We start from the raw sequence: 15,221 nt of genomic DNA on the forward strand, positions 1-15,221 counted from the left end.
ATACATGTAGAAATTGAGGGTTCTCAGGAGGGGACGTGCTGACACCTACTGCTTTCTGGCAGGAAGCACCATGCCCCTCCCGTGTTTTAAATGCACTTTAGAACAGCAAGCAGCAACATGACACCGCCTCTCTGGGAACATCTCAGGCCCCCTAGGTGTGGAGGCCTGTCTCCACCCACCACACTCCCTACTGGTGGATGATATCCTCAGCTGTCGGTACGTTGTTGGTTCTCGGTGTCCGGGGCTGAGCGCTCAGGTATGTACCTGATGCACTCCCAGCGGAAGCTTGACGGGGCCTATCACCCGTGGCCGGGTCGGGTCCCTTCGGGAGGTTGGGTGCCCTCAGACCTAGTGCCTCTGGGACCGGGGCTCGGTCCGCTCTGGCACGACTGGCTGCTGGCAGAGCCTGCGGGCTCATCACCGCAGATCCCTGTAGCTTCTGCACTGTGGCTTGTTGTGAAATCAGTTTTACCCCTGTTCTTTTATTCGTCAAGGCATCCAGAGACGGCACCGGAACTCAGTAGTTATTTCACAAAACCTTTATTCATCTTCATTTAAGCATCCACTTCTAGAAGGGAAGACGAGGCCGGTGTGTCCCTCTGCAAAATCTTCACCCCTTTGTTAGTTACAGCCAGCTTTATAGAGGCGACCCCATCATAAAACCCCCCACGGTGTGCTGCAAACTCTGTGTCTGTGTCTATGTGCACGAGCACATGAATGCCTATGTGAGTGCACATGAGTGAGTGTGGTGTGGATGTGTGTTCGTGACAGTTAAAACACTGTGGGTGTAGGTAACTCCCTAGAGGTCATAAAAAACCCATCTCCCTTCCAGACCACAGTTCTCCAGTTACAAATGTTGAGACCCCCACCCAAACATTCTCTGGGGAATTTCCACTCAGCATTAACTCCTCTCTGTTTTACTTTCACAGTTCAACTAGGGAGGGTCTCCTATACTCTACTCCTAAGTTCATGACACAATCAGGCCTTTATTACATTAAGGGCAGTGTCAGTGTCTCTACAATAATTCTACATTCTATGTTAACACATTTCTAAACTCTAAAATAAGCTAAACATTCCTACAGGCTGCAGGGTGACCCCACATCTGGTGCTCTCCTCAGCTCTTTCCAGGAAGGTGGCGCGGTTGCTTCTCCGGTGGTCGTCTTTAGGCTTTCGCACTCTGGGAGGCCTGTGGATGTTCGGTCCTGGTACCCTCCATGTCTGCTTCATGCTCTGGGGTGCAGGGCTATGGCTCCCTACGCTCTCTAGCATAGTGGTTCCCAAACTTTTGTTGCTAGGCCCCCCTTTGTTTTTTCCAAGGACAAAGAGGAAACAAATCCTGTCGGGGATACCTACCTTGGCATGACAGGTGTTGTGCAGGTGAAGCCAAACGCAAGATATGTTTCATTATGTGTTCTAGATTTTGGCTGGCAAGGAAGTTGGTTTGGAAACATATTTGGCAATGCTTCAACCTCTGCTTTGTGTTTGTGTGGGAGCCCAGTCCAAAAACATGTTCATTATGCTAGCAGTGTCCAAGCATTCTTGGACACTGCTAGCATATCGTGCGCATAATGTGCGCTGTCAGTCTTGCGTGCTGCTCAGTAACATTTAATATTTAGCATTTAGTGTTACTTACATGTATCTAGGTTGTTGCTTTGATCTCTGTATTGTGTTGTTCTCTGGTTGTTTGTTTTCTTTTTTCTTCTTTTAACAGGTGATACAACAGATTTTCTCAGTCTGCTCCTACAGTCCCCCTTTCCACCCGTTTTTCTTTCTCCCTTTCTTTCTTTCTTTCTCTTTCTCCTTTACTGTCTAATGGTCTGTCCAATTGTAATAACTTAACATAAAATAAAATAAACAATAATAATATAGATCAATCAAGTGGACCAATATGGCATTGCCATATTTTCTCCACTTGAAAAAATAAATCCGTTGGGCATCTTTCCTGGCCTTCAGAAAACAATTCTGATTACTAAAGTATGGAACGGGACAGGCAACAAGAAAAAAAAAACTCTGAGTGCTCCATCTATCAATACTATTGTGGCATCGAGGGGAATGTGTGTAAAAGGAAGCTGACGACACTGCGTAGCAAGGTTTTGTGTGATTGTTATTCTCGAAGGCTGCAACCTTTAAAATAATGAGTCATCTGTCAGACAACTTCAGCAGTCCAGCAGAAGATATTTGGCTACAGAAGACAGTAGAAGATTTCTTTACTGCTCTTAATTTTTGTTTTGTTTTTTAAAATTCATTTAATAATGACACTTTGTCAACTCTGAGAAGTGCTTCAATTCTATATGGCAGATAACAACTCAGTGAATAATGTTTTTTTGCAGCGACCTAATGACCGGATGATTATTGTGCAGATTCTGGTAATAATATTTCTTTGTATTAACATGTTGCTCATCCTGACTTTTATAAAAAAAGAATCGTTTCACACATCTGCACGCTACATCTTATTTTCTGTAACATTACTGTCGGACAGCATTTTGTTATTTGTGAGTGATATCCTGGTAATCTTAACCTATTATCAATTTACAATACAAGTGTGGTTGTGTATAATCAGCACTATTTTTGTGCTTATGTATACTTTTGTCACACCAGTTACTCTGACAGCAATGACTCTGGAGCGCTATGTGGCCATTTGTATGCCCCTGCGTCATGGACAGCTGTGGTCCACACACAGCACTATGTACTGTATCCTGATCATTCATGTTCTCAGCTCTGGCCCTTGTATAATTATTCTGTCCATGTTCTTTGCTTCTGCCTCACTTAACTTCTACAAGCAATCCATGATATGTAGTGTAGAGACATTTACTCTTTACAGATGGCAGGATCATGTTCGATCAGCTGTGTATCAATGTTATTTCTTGATTATGGGCATCACTATTGCATACTCATATGTTCAAATAATGAAAGTGGCCAAAGCTGCATCAGGAGAGAAAAAGAAGTTGACACATAAAGGACTCAAAACAGTGATCCTTCATGCTTTCCAGTTGTTGCTCTGTCTCATTCAGCTGTGGTGCCCATTCATTGAAACTGCAGTACTTCAGATTGAATTCAGGTTATTTATAGATGTCAGATATTCTAACTACATTATGTTTAGTATTGCTCCAAGGTGCCTGAGTCCTCTGATCTATGGCCTCAGGGATGAACATTTTTTTCTTGTACTGAAAAGTCTTATGCCTACTTCATCCTGTTCAAAATAAACATAATTTGAGTTACATCAGAAATATAAATGCTGCCATTCATATTTCCTCAGACCATACAGGAAATGACTGCTTCAATATGCAGGAGTAATTTTATGTAAATAATGATTAATTTTAAATTATTACTAGTTTTGCAACTTGCTTTCCTGTATATGTTCAGTGATGCTATATTTTTATGCATTTAAACAAAACTCTGCAGTTACATGTCACTTTTCCGGTGCAGTTTACACATACGTTTAAAATAAGAAAATAAAATTTAAATAAATGTTAAGTGTATCTACACAATTTGTCCAAGAGAATTTCTTTTCCTATTAGAAGATGATTCACTTTCTCAGAATGAATTGTAGAGTTTTTATGATGTTGCAGCTTGATTGATTTAGCTTTATCTGTTATGAATTGTTGCAAAATAATTCAACTGAAATTTATAAATGATTAAGTATGTGCAACATGACAAGACCTAAAAAATATCATTGAAAGTCAGGATTATATGACAAACAAATGATATATGAAAACAAATACTACTTTTATTTTATTGCTGTTATGTGAATGGGGAAGAATGATGAAGATGGAATAATGTTATTTTGACAAACTTCTATGGTACTGATCATAATCCTACGGAGCCCCGCAAGGGACATAGCAGAAAAAAAAACTAAGATGAACTTTTGCAAGATCTTTTTTGAGAGATCTCGCAAAAACTTTATGCAGATTCTGCTAATAATTTATCTTTTTATCAACATGTTGCTCATCCTGACTTTTATTTTTTTTTTAAAGAATCCTTTCACACATCTGCACGCTACATCTTATTTTCTGTAACATTACTGTCGGACAACATTTTGTTATTTGTGAGTGATAATCTGGTAATCTTAACCTATTTTCAATTTGCAATACAAGTGTGGTTGTGTATAATCATCACTATTTTTGCGCTTCTGCATACTATTGTCACACCAGTTACTCTGACAGCAATGACTCTGGAGCGCTATGTGGCCATTTGTATGCCCCTGCGTCATGGACAGCTGTGTGTGTGTGTATATATATACTAGAGATGGCACAATATCACTTTTTTATGACCGATACTGATATCATAAATTTGGATATCTCCCAATACCGATATGAATCCGATATAGTGTGTTTTTTAATCAAATAAAACTGTTTTTTAAATATCTTGCTGCTTTTTGTCTAAGTTCATACTCAAGTAAAAAAACAAACAAAAAAAACCCCAAAACACTGAAGCTATTCTTTTAAACCTGTATGCAAAAAATTTACTGCGCCCAAAATATTTCATAGTTCAGCAATACTGATCAATCTAATAAACTTAAACCTACTCCATCCTACCTATTCTGGTATTTTAAAGAGTAAGCAACCTAACTAATAGGGTTCTAAAACTCCCAGCAAAAAAAAAAATTGTGCCCTCCTTTTCCCTGTTTATGCCCTCTTGGCCCTCCTAGCTAAACTTTTCTAGATCCGCCCCTGCACAGTTACCAGCCGTCAGCTACCTAGAAAAGGATCCTGGTTTAGAAAGTAATATTAAATAAATTCTAACAACAGATTATTAAGCTTAAACGTGCTGCTGTTGTTCAGCCGCTGGTTTCCTCTATCTGGCGCGAAGTGGGCGATAAACAAACAAGAGAGACGGACTCGTGACAGAGAAGCCGATCAGCTGATCATTGATCAGTTTCATGATTGAAGCAGCAGCAGGAGAGGGAGGGAGAAGAGGCAGTTGCTCCAAATATTGGTTGTTAAGCTTAACGCGGGAATGCTTTACAAACATTCAGAGATGAAGTTACACACTTGCTTTCTCTCTGGGATAACTTCCTCGGGGATGAAATGCCAGATTGGTAGCGAGGCTACAAATACACACAGCCACTCTATCACTTGACGCATACTGCTCCTACGTGCTACGGTTATGAGCCGAGTTACGCCATGTCTCAAGTTTTGTGAGGTGCTTTTTTGATATTTAATGGATCGATTATGTTTTTTATTTCTCTCCGATATCCGATCCAGTAATTTACGTCAGTATCGGACTGATACCGATACGTAATATCAGATCGGTCCATCTCTAATATATACATACACATATTTAATAAATGCACTTTAGAACAGCAAGCAGCAACATGACGCCGCCTCTCTGGGAACATCTCAGGCCCCCCTAGGTGTGGAGGCCTATCTCCCCCCACCACACTCCCTGCTGGTGGCTGATGTCCTCAGCTGTCGGTGCGTTGGTGGTTCTCGGTGTCCGGGGCTGAGTGCTCAGGTATGTACCTGATGTACTCCCAGCGGCAGCTTGGCAGGGCCTGGCACCTGTGGCCAGGTCGGGCCCCTTCCGGGAGGTTGGGTGCCCTCGGACCTCATGCCTATGGGACCGGGGCTCGGTCCGCTCTGGCACGACTGGCTGCTGGCAGAGGCTGCAGGCTCGTCACAGTAGTTCCCTGTAGCTTCTGCACCTTGGCTTCTGCACTGTGGCTGCAGGGTGACCTCACATCTGGTGCTCTCCTCAGCTCTTTCCGGGAAGGTGGCGCAGTTGCCTCTCCGGTGGTCATCTTTAGGCTTTCGCACTCTGGGAGACCTGTGGATGTTCGGTCCTGGGTCTCCTCCATGTCTGCTTCATGCTCTGGGGGGCAGGGCTATGGCTCCCTACACCCTCTAGCACAGTGGTTCCCAAACTTTTGTTGCTAGGCCCCCCTTTGTTTTACAAGGACAAAGAGGAAACAAATCCTGTCGGGGATACCTACCTTGGCACGACAGGTGTTGTGCAGGTGAAGCCAAAGGCAAGATATGCTTCATTATGTGTTCTATTTTTTGGCTGGCAAGGAAGTTGGTTTGGAAACATATTTGGCGATGCTTCAACCTCTGTTTTGTGTTTGTGTGAAAGCCCAGTCCAAAAACATGTTCATTATGGTAGCAGCGTGAAAGCATTCAGTTTTTTTCATACCGCCATTGCAGAGCCATTGCCCTCCCTCCCCGCACCACTGCTCTAGCAGGTCGTTACATGGATAAACCTTTTGAACTCAAGTGCGCTCACACACACAGGTGTACACACGGGTGCTCACAGACACAAAATATATCTTCCTTGGCTGCTACCTTAAAGCATATTGAGCGTTGTCAATCTTGCGTGCTGCTCAATAACATTCAATATTTAGCATTTAGTGTTACTTACATGTATCTAGGTTGTTGCTTTGATCTCTGTATTGTGTTGTTCTCTGGTTGTTTGTTTTCTTTTTTCTTCTTTTAACAGGTGATACAACAGATTTTCTCAGTCTGCTCCTACAGTCCCCCTTTCCACCCGTTTTTCTTTCTCCCTTTCTTTCTTTCTCTTTCTCCTTTACTGTTTAAATGTCTGTCCAATTTGTCATAACTTAACATAAAATAAAATAAAATAAAATAAAATAAAGAATAATAATATGGACCAATCAAGTGGACCAATATGGCATTGCCATATTTTCTCCACTTGAAAAAATAAATCCGTTGGGCATCTTTCCTGGCCTTCAGAAAACAATTCTGATTACTAAAGTATGGAACGGGACAGGCAACAAGAAAAAAAAACTCTCTTGACTGCTCCATCTATCAATAGTATTGTGGCATCGAGGGGAATGGGTGTGAAAGGAAGCTGACGACACTGCGTAGCAAGGTTTTGTGTGATCGTTGTTCTCGAAGGCTGTAACCATTAAAATAATGATGCACAGTCATCCGTCAGACAACTCCAGCAGTCCAGCAGAAGATATTTGGCTACAGAAGACAGTAGAAGATTTCTTTACTGCTCTTAATTTTTGGTTTTTTAAAATTCATTTAATAATGACACTTTGTCAACTCTGAGAAGTGCTTCAATTCTATATGGCAGATAACAACTCAGTGAATAATGTTTTTTTGCAGCGACCTAATGACCGGATGATTATTGTGCAGATTCTGGTAATAATATTTCTTTGTATTAACATGTTGCTCATCCTGACTTTTATAAAAAAAGAATCGTTTCACACATCTGCACGCTACATCTTATTTTCTGTAACATTACTGTCGGACAGCATTTTGTTATTTGTGAGTGATATCCTGGTAATCTTAACCTATTTTGAATTTAGAATACAAGTGTGGTTGTGTATAATCATCACTATTTTTGTGCTTATGTATACTTTTGTCACACCAGTTACTCTGACAGCAATGACTCTGGAGCGCTATGTGGCCATTTGTATGCCCCTGCGTCATGGACAGCTGTGGTCCACACACAGCACTATGTACTGTATCCTGATCATTCATGTTCTCAGCTCTGGACCATGCATAATTATTCCGTCCATGTTCTTTGCTTCTGCCTCACTTAACTTCTACAAGCAATCCATGATATGTAGTGTAGAGACATTTACTCTTTACAGATGGCAGGATCATGTTCGATCAGCTGTGTTTCAATGTTATTTCTTGATTATGGGCATCACTATTGCATACTCATATGTTCAAATAATGAAAGTGGCCAAAGCAGCATCAGGAGATAAAAAGAAGTTGACACATAAAGGACTCAAAACAGTGATCCTTCATGCTTTCCAGTTGTTGCTCTGTCTCATTCAGCTGTGGTGCCCATTCATTGAAACTGCAGTGCTTCAGATTGATTTAAGGTTATTTATAGATGTCAGATATTCTAACTACATTATGTTTAGTATTGCTCCAAGGTGCCTGAGTCCTCTGATCTATGGCCTCAGGGATGAAAATTTTTTTCTTGTACTGAAAAGTCTTATGCCTACTTCATCCTGTTCAAAATAAACATAATTTGAGTTACATCAGAAATATAAATGCTGCCATTCATATTTCCTCAGACCATACAGGAAATGACTGTTTAAATATGCAACAGTAATTTTATGTAAATAATGATTAATTTTGAATTAATCGTAGTTTTGCAACTTGCTTTCCTGTATATGTTCAGTGATGCTATATTGTTATGCATTTAAACAAAACTCTGCAGTTACATGTCACTTTTCCGGTGCAGTTTACACATACGTTTAAAATGAGAAAATAAAATTTAAATAAATGTTAAGTGTATCTACACAATTTGTCCCAGGGATTTTTTTCCTAATAGAAGATGATTCACTTTCTCAGAATGAATTGTAGAGTTTTTATGATGTTGCAGCTTGATTGATTTAGCTTTATCTGTTATGAATTGTTGCAAAATAATTCAACTGAAATTTATAAATGATTAAGTATGTGCAACATGACAAGACCTAAAAAATATCATTGAAAGTCAGGATTATGTGACAAACAAATGATATATGAAAACAAATACTACTTTTATTTTATTGCTGTTATGTGAATGGGGAAGAATGATGAAGATGGAATAATGTTATTTTGACAAACTTCTATGGTACTGATCATAATCCTACGGAGCCCCGCAAGGGACATAGCAGAAAAAAAACTAAGATGAACCTTTGCAAGATCTTTTTTGCGAGATCTCGCAAAAACTTTGTGCAGATTCTTCTAACAATTTGTCTTTTTATCAACATGTTGCTCATCCTGACTTTTCTAAAAAAAAAAAAAAAAAAGAATCCTTTCACACATCTGCACGCTACATCTTATTTTCTATAACATTACTATCCTGGTAATCTTAACCTATTTTCATTTTGCAGTACAAGTGTGGTTGTGTATAATCATCACTATTTTTGCGCTTCTGCATACTATTGTCACACCAGTTACTCTGACAGCAATGACTCTGGAGCGCTATGTGGCCATTTGCATGCCCCTGCGTCATGGACAGCTGTGGTCCACACGCAGCACTATGTACTGTATCCTGATCATTCATGTTCTCAGCTCTGGACCATGCATAATTATTCCATCCACGTTCTTTGCTTCTGCCTCACTTAACTTCTACAGAAAATATGTGATTTGCACTGTTGAGTTGTTTATTCTTTACAGGTGGCAGGATCAAGTTCAATCAGCAATACATCAGTTTTATTTCTTGATTATGAGGATTATTATTATTTTCTCATATGTTCAAATAATGAAAGTGGCCAAAGCTGCATCAGGAGAGGATAAGAAGTCAATACACAAAGGCCTCAAAACAGTGATCCTTCATACTTTCTAGCTGATCCTCTGTCTCATCTAGCTGCCTACCCCATTTATAGAAAACACAGTCCTTCAGATTCATTTTAATTTATTTTGAAATTTCAGATATTTTAATTATTTATTATTTAGTATTGTTCCAAGGTGTCTGAGTCCTCTCATTTATGGACTCAGGGATGAAAAATTATTTTTTTCACTTAAATCTTTTGCTTACTTCATCATGTTCAAAAGAAACCTAATTTGACATGCTATATCAATTATAATTATAATGTTTACATTCATTGTTTAACAAAGCATTCATTCATTTTGATCCTATTGATTATTTATTAATCTTTATCTTCCCACTATTTGAAGAGGTGGTTTTGTGTTTAGCTGTTGTGTATGTCATGTGTTGTTTTACTGTAAAAAGAGGAAACCTTTATGCATTTGACTTTTCAATCAGAAACTATTTGTCAGGGACAATTTACCCTTTTAAATAAATGAATGAATTTAAAACTATCTAAATAAGGACGTGATCTGGTAGTCTTTTCTAACTATATAGCCATATTCCAGTTGAATCAGTAACACACAATGCCCACATCTATGTTCATAACAATGCACACTTTTTAAAATAATATTTTTATCTTTTAATTTACTATTTTATGATATAATTATTTATTTTCAGTTACAGAAAGGAAAATCAGATTTATCGCTCAATATGTTCACAACTACGATTAGATGCTCAGATAGCTATAGCCTCTGTGGTGGTTCTTTCCCTTAAGCCAGCTTTTTTTTAATTAATTAACCAATTATCATTTGTGTTTTTCAGTAATTATTCAGTAAAGTATTAGTTTACTTGTTGTATTTAATAATCTGAGTTTAAAAATAAAATAAAACTGATTTTGGTGTTGACTGAAGGCAGCATGGTTGCACGGTGGTTAGCACTGTTGCCAGCACTGTTGCCTCACAGCAATAAGTATCACGGTTCTGGATCAGTTTGACCCAGTATTTTCAGTTCTCACGTTTTGGTTTGATTTTGTATTTTTGGTTTTGAGCCTTTTAAGATTAGGCTCAAAACTTTCCTTTTTGCTAAAGCATATAGTTAGGGCTGGACCAGGTGACCCTGAATCCTCCCTTAGTTGTGCTGCAATAGACGTAGGCTGCCGGGGGATTCCCATGATGCACTGAGTTTTTCCTTTCCAGTCACCTTTCTCACTCACTATGTGTTAATAGACCTCTCTGCATTGAATCATACCTGTTATTAATCTCTGTCTCTCTTCCACATCACGTCTTTATCCTGTCTTCCTTCTCTCACACCAACCGGTCACAGCAGATTGCCGCCCCTCCCTGAGCCTGGTTCTGCCGGAGGTTTCTTCCTGTTAAAAGGGAGTTTTTCCTTCCCACTGTCGCCAACGTGCTTGCTCATAGGGGGTCATATGATTGTTGGGTTTTTCTCTCTATCTATTATTGTGCAATATAAAGCGCCTTGAGGCGACTGCTGTTGTGATTTGGCGCTATATAAATAAAATTGAATTGAATTGAAAAAGGATAAGCAGAAGTGGATGGATTTTGACTGATTTACAGTAAAACTGCAGCTTTACCATTTAACTTGATATTATACCAAGCTAATATCAGCCTTTGCTAATAATGATGGTTCTCTTAAAGCTATAGCACAGATGTTTTACTCTTTGCCTAAAATAATAATTCAATTCAATTTTATTTATATAGCGCCAAATCACAACAAAAGTCACCTCAAGGCGCTTCATAGGTACAGAGAAAAACCCAACAATCATATGACCCCCTATGCGCAAGCACTTTGGCGACAGTGGGGAGGAAAAACTCCCTGTTAACAGGAAGAAACCTGCAGCAGAACCATGGTCAGGGAGGGGCAGCGATCTGCTGCGACCAGTTGGGGTGACAGAAGGAAAACAGGATGAAAGACATGCTGTGGAAGAGAGACAGAAGTTAATAACTAATATGATATGCTATAATAAAGTTCATAGTAATGGTTTTAACTGAAAAACATGCAGGTTTATAGGCAGTGTTGGGAAGGTTACTTTTAAAATGTATTCCATTACAGATTACAGAATACATGCCCCAAAATGTATTCTGTAACGTATTCCGTTACGTTACTCAATGACAGTAACGTATTCTGAATACTTTGGATTACTTAATATATTATCATGCTTTTTACAACAACGTGAATGTACTATTGCTGTGTGATTTATTACTATTACTGAAGGTCCGCGACTCCGAACTGTAGTAAAGGGACCTCTGACTAATACAGCGGGGTCCCTGTCGGCTTGTAGCCGAAAAATAGCTTTACTTTGTTGTGTGGGTCAACTTTTTTTGCGAGAGACAGAGAGAGGAATTGAAAGACTGCTCCAACGGAACTTATTGTTTTCGGAGGAAAACACGAACACGGTGTACAGTCGAGTCTTAATAGCTTACTTACAACTGGGCTCGTCAGGCACTCTTCTTGGCTGAAGTGGTTATTATTATATTTACATGCTTCCAGCTCCCGTTTTTCCTCGATGACAACTCGTACCTTTCCACTCCCCTTTTTCTCCCTCCTCGCGCTCACAGACCCATAACGTGTATGGCAGTCCATTCTCCCTGCAACACGGACTACACTGCCCATGATGCTACATTCTTTAGAGCTATGCTTGTAGCATTCTGTCTGTTAGCTTAGCACAACAACAACAACAACGAAAAGGCGCTCTCTCACCCAGGAAACACACAGTCGCAGAGAGAGAGAGAGAGCGTTGCCCTGTAACCATGGCAACCGTAACGCTGCCGCCTGGAACAACAGAACGTAGCTGTCAAACAAAACCCAAACAGTCCTGACCCGCGACAAAATGAAACAGGAAAGTACCGCAGTGTAATCCATTTATTTCAACAAAGTAACTGTATTCTGAATACCACCTTTTTAAACGGTAACCGTAACGGAATACAGTTAGTCATATTTTGTATTTTAAATACGTAACGGCGGTACATGTATTCCGTTACTCCCCAACACTGTTTATAGGACACCAGGTTTATAATGAATGAAGTTTCATCAATAAAGGCATTCACCCATATACACATATTTAATAATCCCAGTAACACCATGCTAGTTCATAGCATCTCACAGTTTACTCAAAGCTTGTCTTCCTAGTCTCCACTTCATTCATGTTTCCTAGTATGTCACAGTTTGTTCTTAGTTCACATTCACTGTATTTCACAGTTCATGTTCTTATCCTCTTGTACCTTCATGCCACCGTAAATAAAACCCTTGTTCACGTCAAAGTTCTGTTTCTTGGCTCGAATTTGTTTTTTGGGTCCACTCCACATTCTGGCTTCCAGCTGTGACAGTTACCCACTTTTCATTAACTGCTTTAGCAAGACAAAATACAACAAAAATTGATATGTGCACTTAAAAGAGAGAATAATGAGGAAAAATACCTGAAGAAAAAACAATACATTTTGCATCTGACTTCTCTTCTCCGTTTTGAATTGTAAGTTATTAGCAAATTATTTTACCTATATTAGCCACGAATGGGACCATGAGGTCTCTGCTGGGTGGGTTACAGATGAGCTGAAGTAGCCACATATCTTTAAAATACACCTAGCATCAGTAAACCTACCAACTGGTCAATCTATGTGTGATCAGTTTTAGGATATAAATGTCTGATGTTTTTCAAGTCTTTCTTACATGTGTTATGCACTTGTCTCTATACAGTTTGATATAATCAAAGGCCGAAAAAAAATACAAAACTCTGCTATTTTTAACTTTCTCATTTATGGAAAATTAAGAGACAATGCTTAGTAAAGAAAGGACAGTTTTCACTTAACTGAATACCTCACAAACAGACCTAGTACCTGTCACAGTCACATCACTTTAGGAGTTTTTAAGACATAGAGCCAAAATAATGGGATGTAGTCTCACTTGTTGCACTAACTACAGGTGATTGCCTCCTCAGCAAACAACAACTTTTCAATTCTTTTAGGTCAGTTATGTTGAGTTTACTACAAAGTCTCCTGAGTATACCATCAATTACCTACTTAGAGGCATCGATGCTGAGGAGAATGGGTGCTAGGGGACGATGACAACACAGTAGAAAGAAGTTTCATGTGTTATTGTTATTCTTAGTTGCTGTAAGCTTCAAATTAATGATGCAGTCATATCTCAGAAAACTGCAGGGAACACAGGAGAAGACATTTGGCTCTGGAACAGAATGGAAGGTTTCTCCACTGGATTTGATTTTGAACTTTGATTTTTAAAAGGAAAATCTTACATTTATTAACAAAACTTTAATGAACTCTTAGAAGTACTTCAAACACATGTTTCTTCTCTATGGCAGGTAACAACTCAGTGAATTATGTTTTTTTGCAGCGACCAGTCGATGACCGGGTCATTATCGCACAGATCCTGGTAATAATTTTTCTTTGCATCAACATGTTGCTCATTGTGATCTTTATTAAAAAGGAATCCTTTCACACATCTGCACGTTACATCTTGTTTTTTGTAACACTGCTGTCAGACAGTGTTTTGTTATTGGTGTCAAATGTTTTGCTTATATTGACCTATTTTGAAATTACAATGTCAGTGTGGTTGTGTATAACTATCTCTGTTGTTGTACTTCTTTACTTCATTGTCACACCAGTTACTCTGACAGCAATGACTCTGGAGCGCTATGTGGCCATTTGTATGCCCCTGCATCATGGACAGCTCTGCTCCACACGCAGCACTATGTACTGTATCCTGATCATTCATGGTGTCAGCTCTGGTCCTTGTATAATTATTCTGTCCATGTTCTTTGCTTCTGCCTCACTTAAGTTCTACAAGCAATCCATGATATGTAATGTAGAGGCATTTACTCTTTACAGATGGCAGGATCATGTTCGATCAGCTGTGTATCAATGTTATTTCTTGATTATGGGCATCACTATTGCATACTCATATGTTCAAATAATGAAAGTGGCCAAAGCTGCATCAGGAGAGAAAAAGAAGTTGACACATAAAGGACTCAAAACAGTGATCCTTCATGCTTTCCAGTTGTTGCTCTGTCTCATTCAGCTGTGGTGCCCATTCATTGAAACTGCAGTACTTCAGATTGATGTCAGGTTATTTAAAAATGTCAGATATTCTAACTACATTGTGTTTAATATTGCTCCAAGGTGCCTGAGTCCTCTGATCTATGGCCTCAGGGATAAAAAAATTTTTCTTGTACTAAAAAATCTTATGCCTACTTCATCCTGTTCAAAATAAACATAATTTGAGTTACATCAGAAATATAAATGCTGCCATTCATATTTCCTCAGACCATACAGGAAATGACTGCTTCAATATGCAGGAGTAATCTTATGTAAATAATGATTAATTTTAAATTATTAGTAGTTTTGCAACTTGCTTTCCTGTATATGTTCAGTGATGCTATATTGTTATACATTTAAAAACAACTCTCCGTTTGTAGTTACATGTCACTTTTCAGGTAGAGTGTACACATAAGTTTAAAATGAGAGAACGAAATTTAAATAAATGTTAAGTGTATCTACACAATTTGTCCAAGATAGTTTTTTTTTCCTGATAGGAGATGAGTTTTTATAATGTTGCAACTTGATTGATTTAGCTTTATCTGTTATGAATTGTTGCAACATAATTTAACTGAAATTTATAAATGATTGAGTATGTGCAACATGACAAGACCTAAAAATATAATTATTAATCAGGATTATGTGACAAACAAATGATATATGACAACAAATACTACTTTTATTTTATTGCTGTTATGTGAATGGGGAAGAATGATGAAGATGGAATAATGTTATTTTGAAAACAGCTTTGGTACTGATTATTAGATTAGATTGGATTAGATTAAATTAGATGAAACTTTATTCATCCCTCAGTTGGGTTCCTCCAGGAAATTCAGTTTCCAGTAGCACAGCACCGACAGAAGTTGCGGAATGTGAACAGAAATATACCATACATACACATATACAGAGTATACAATAAGGATAAATAAGAAT

At 38.7% G+C, this 15,221-nt stretch overlaps 4 pseudogenes; all 4 read left to right on the plus strand.

Annotated features, from left to right (window-relative positions):
• Positions 1-2,062: 2,062 nt before the first annotated feature.
• Positions 2,063-3,214, plus strand: LOC113036570 (odorant receptor 131-2 pseudogene; annotated as a pseudogene).
• A 3,768-nt stretch (positions 3,215-6,982) lies between these two features.
• On the plus strand, positions 6,983-7,954 carry LOC113036572 (odorant receptor 131-2 pseudogene; annotated as a pseudogene).
• Positions 7,955-8,594: 640 nt separating this feature from the next.
• LOC113036574 (odorant receptor 131-2 pseudogene) lies at positions 8,595-9,565 on the plus strand (annotated as a pseudogene).
• A 3,983-nt stretch (positions 9,566-13,548) lies between these two features.
• LOC113036575 (odorant receptor 131-2 pseudogene) lies at positions 13,549-14,474 on the plus strand (annotated as a pseudogene).
• Positions 14,475-15,221: the final 747 nt, after the last annotated feature.

The sequence above is a fragment of the Astatotilapia calliptera genome, chromosome 14 (genome assembly GCF_964374335.1).
Source record: "Astatotilapia calliptera chromosome 14, fAstCal68.1, whole genome shotgun sequence".
Classification (NCBI taxonomy): Eukaryota; Metazoa; Chordata; class Actinopteri; order Cichliformes; family Cichlidae; genus Astatotilapia; species Astatotilapia calliptera.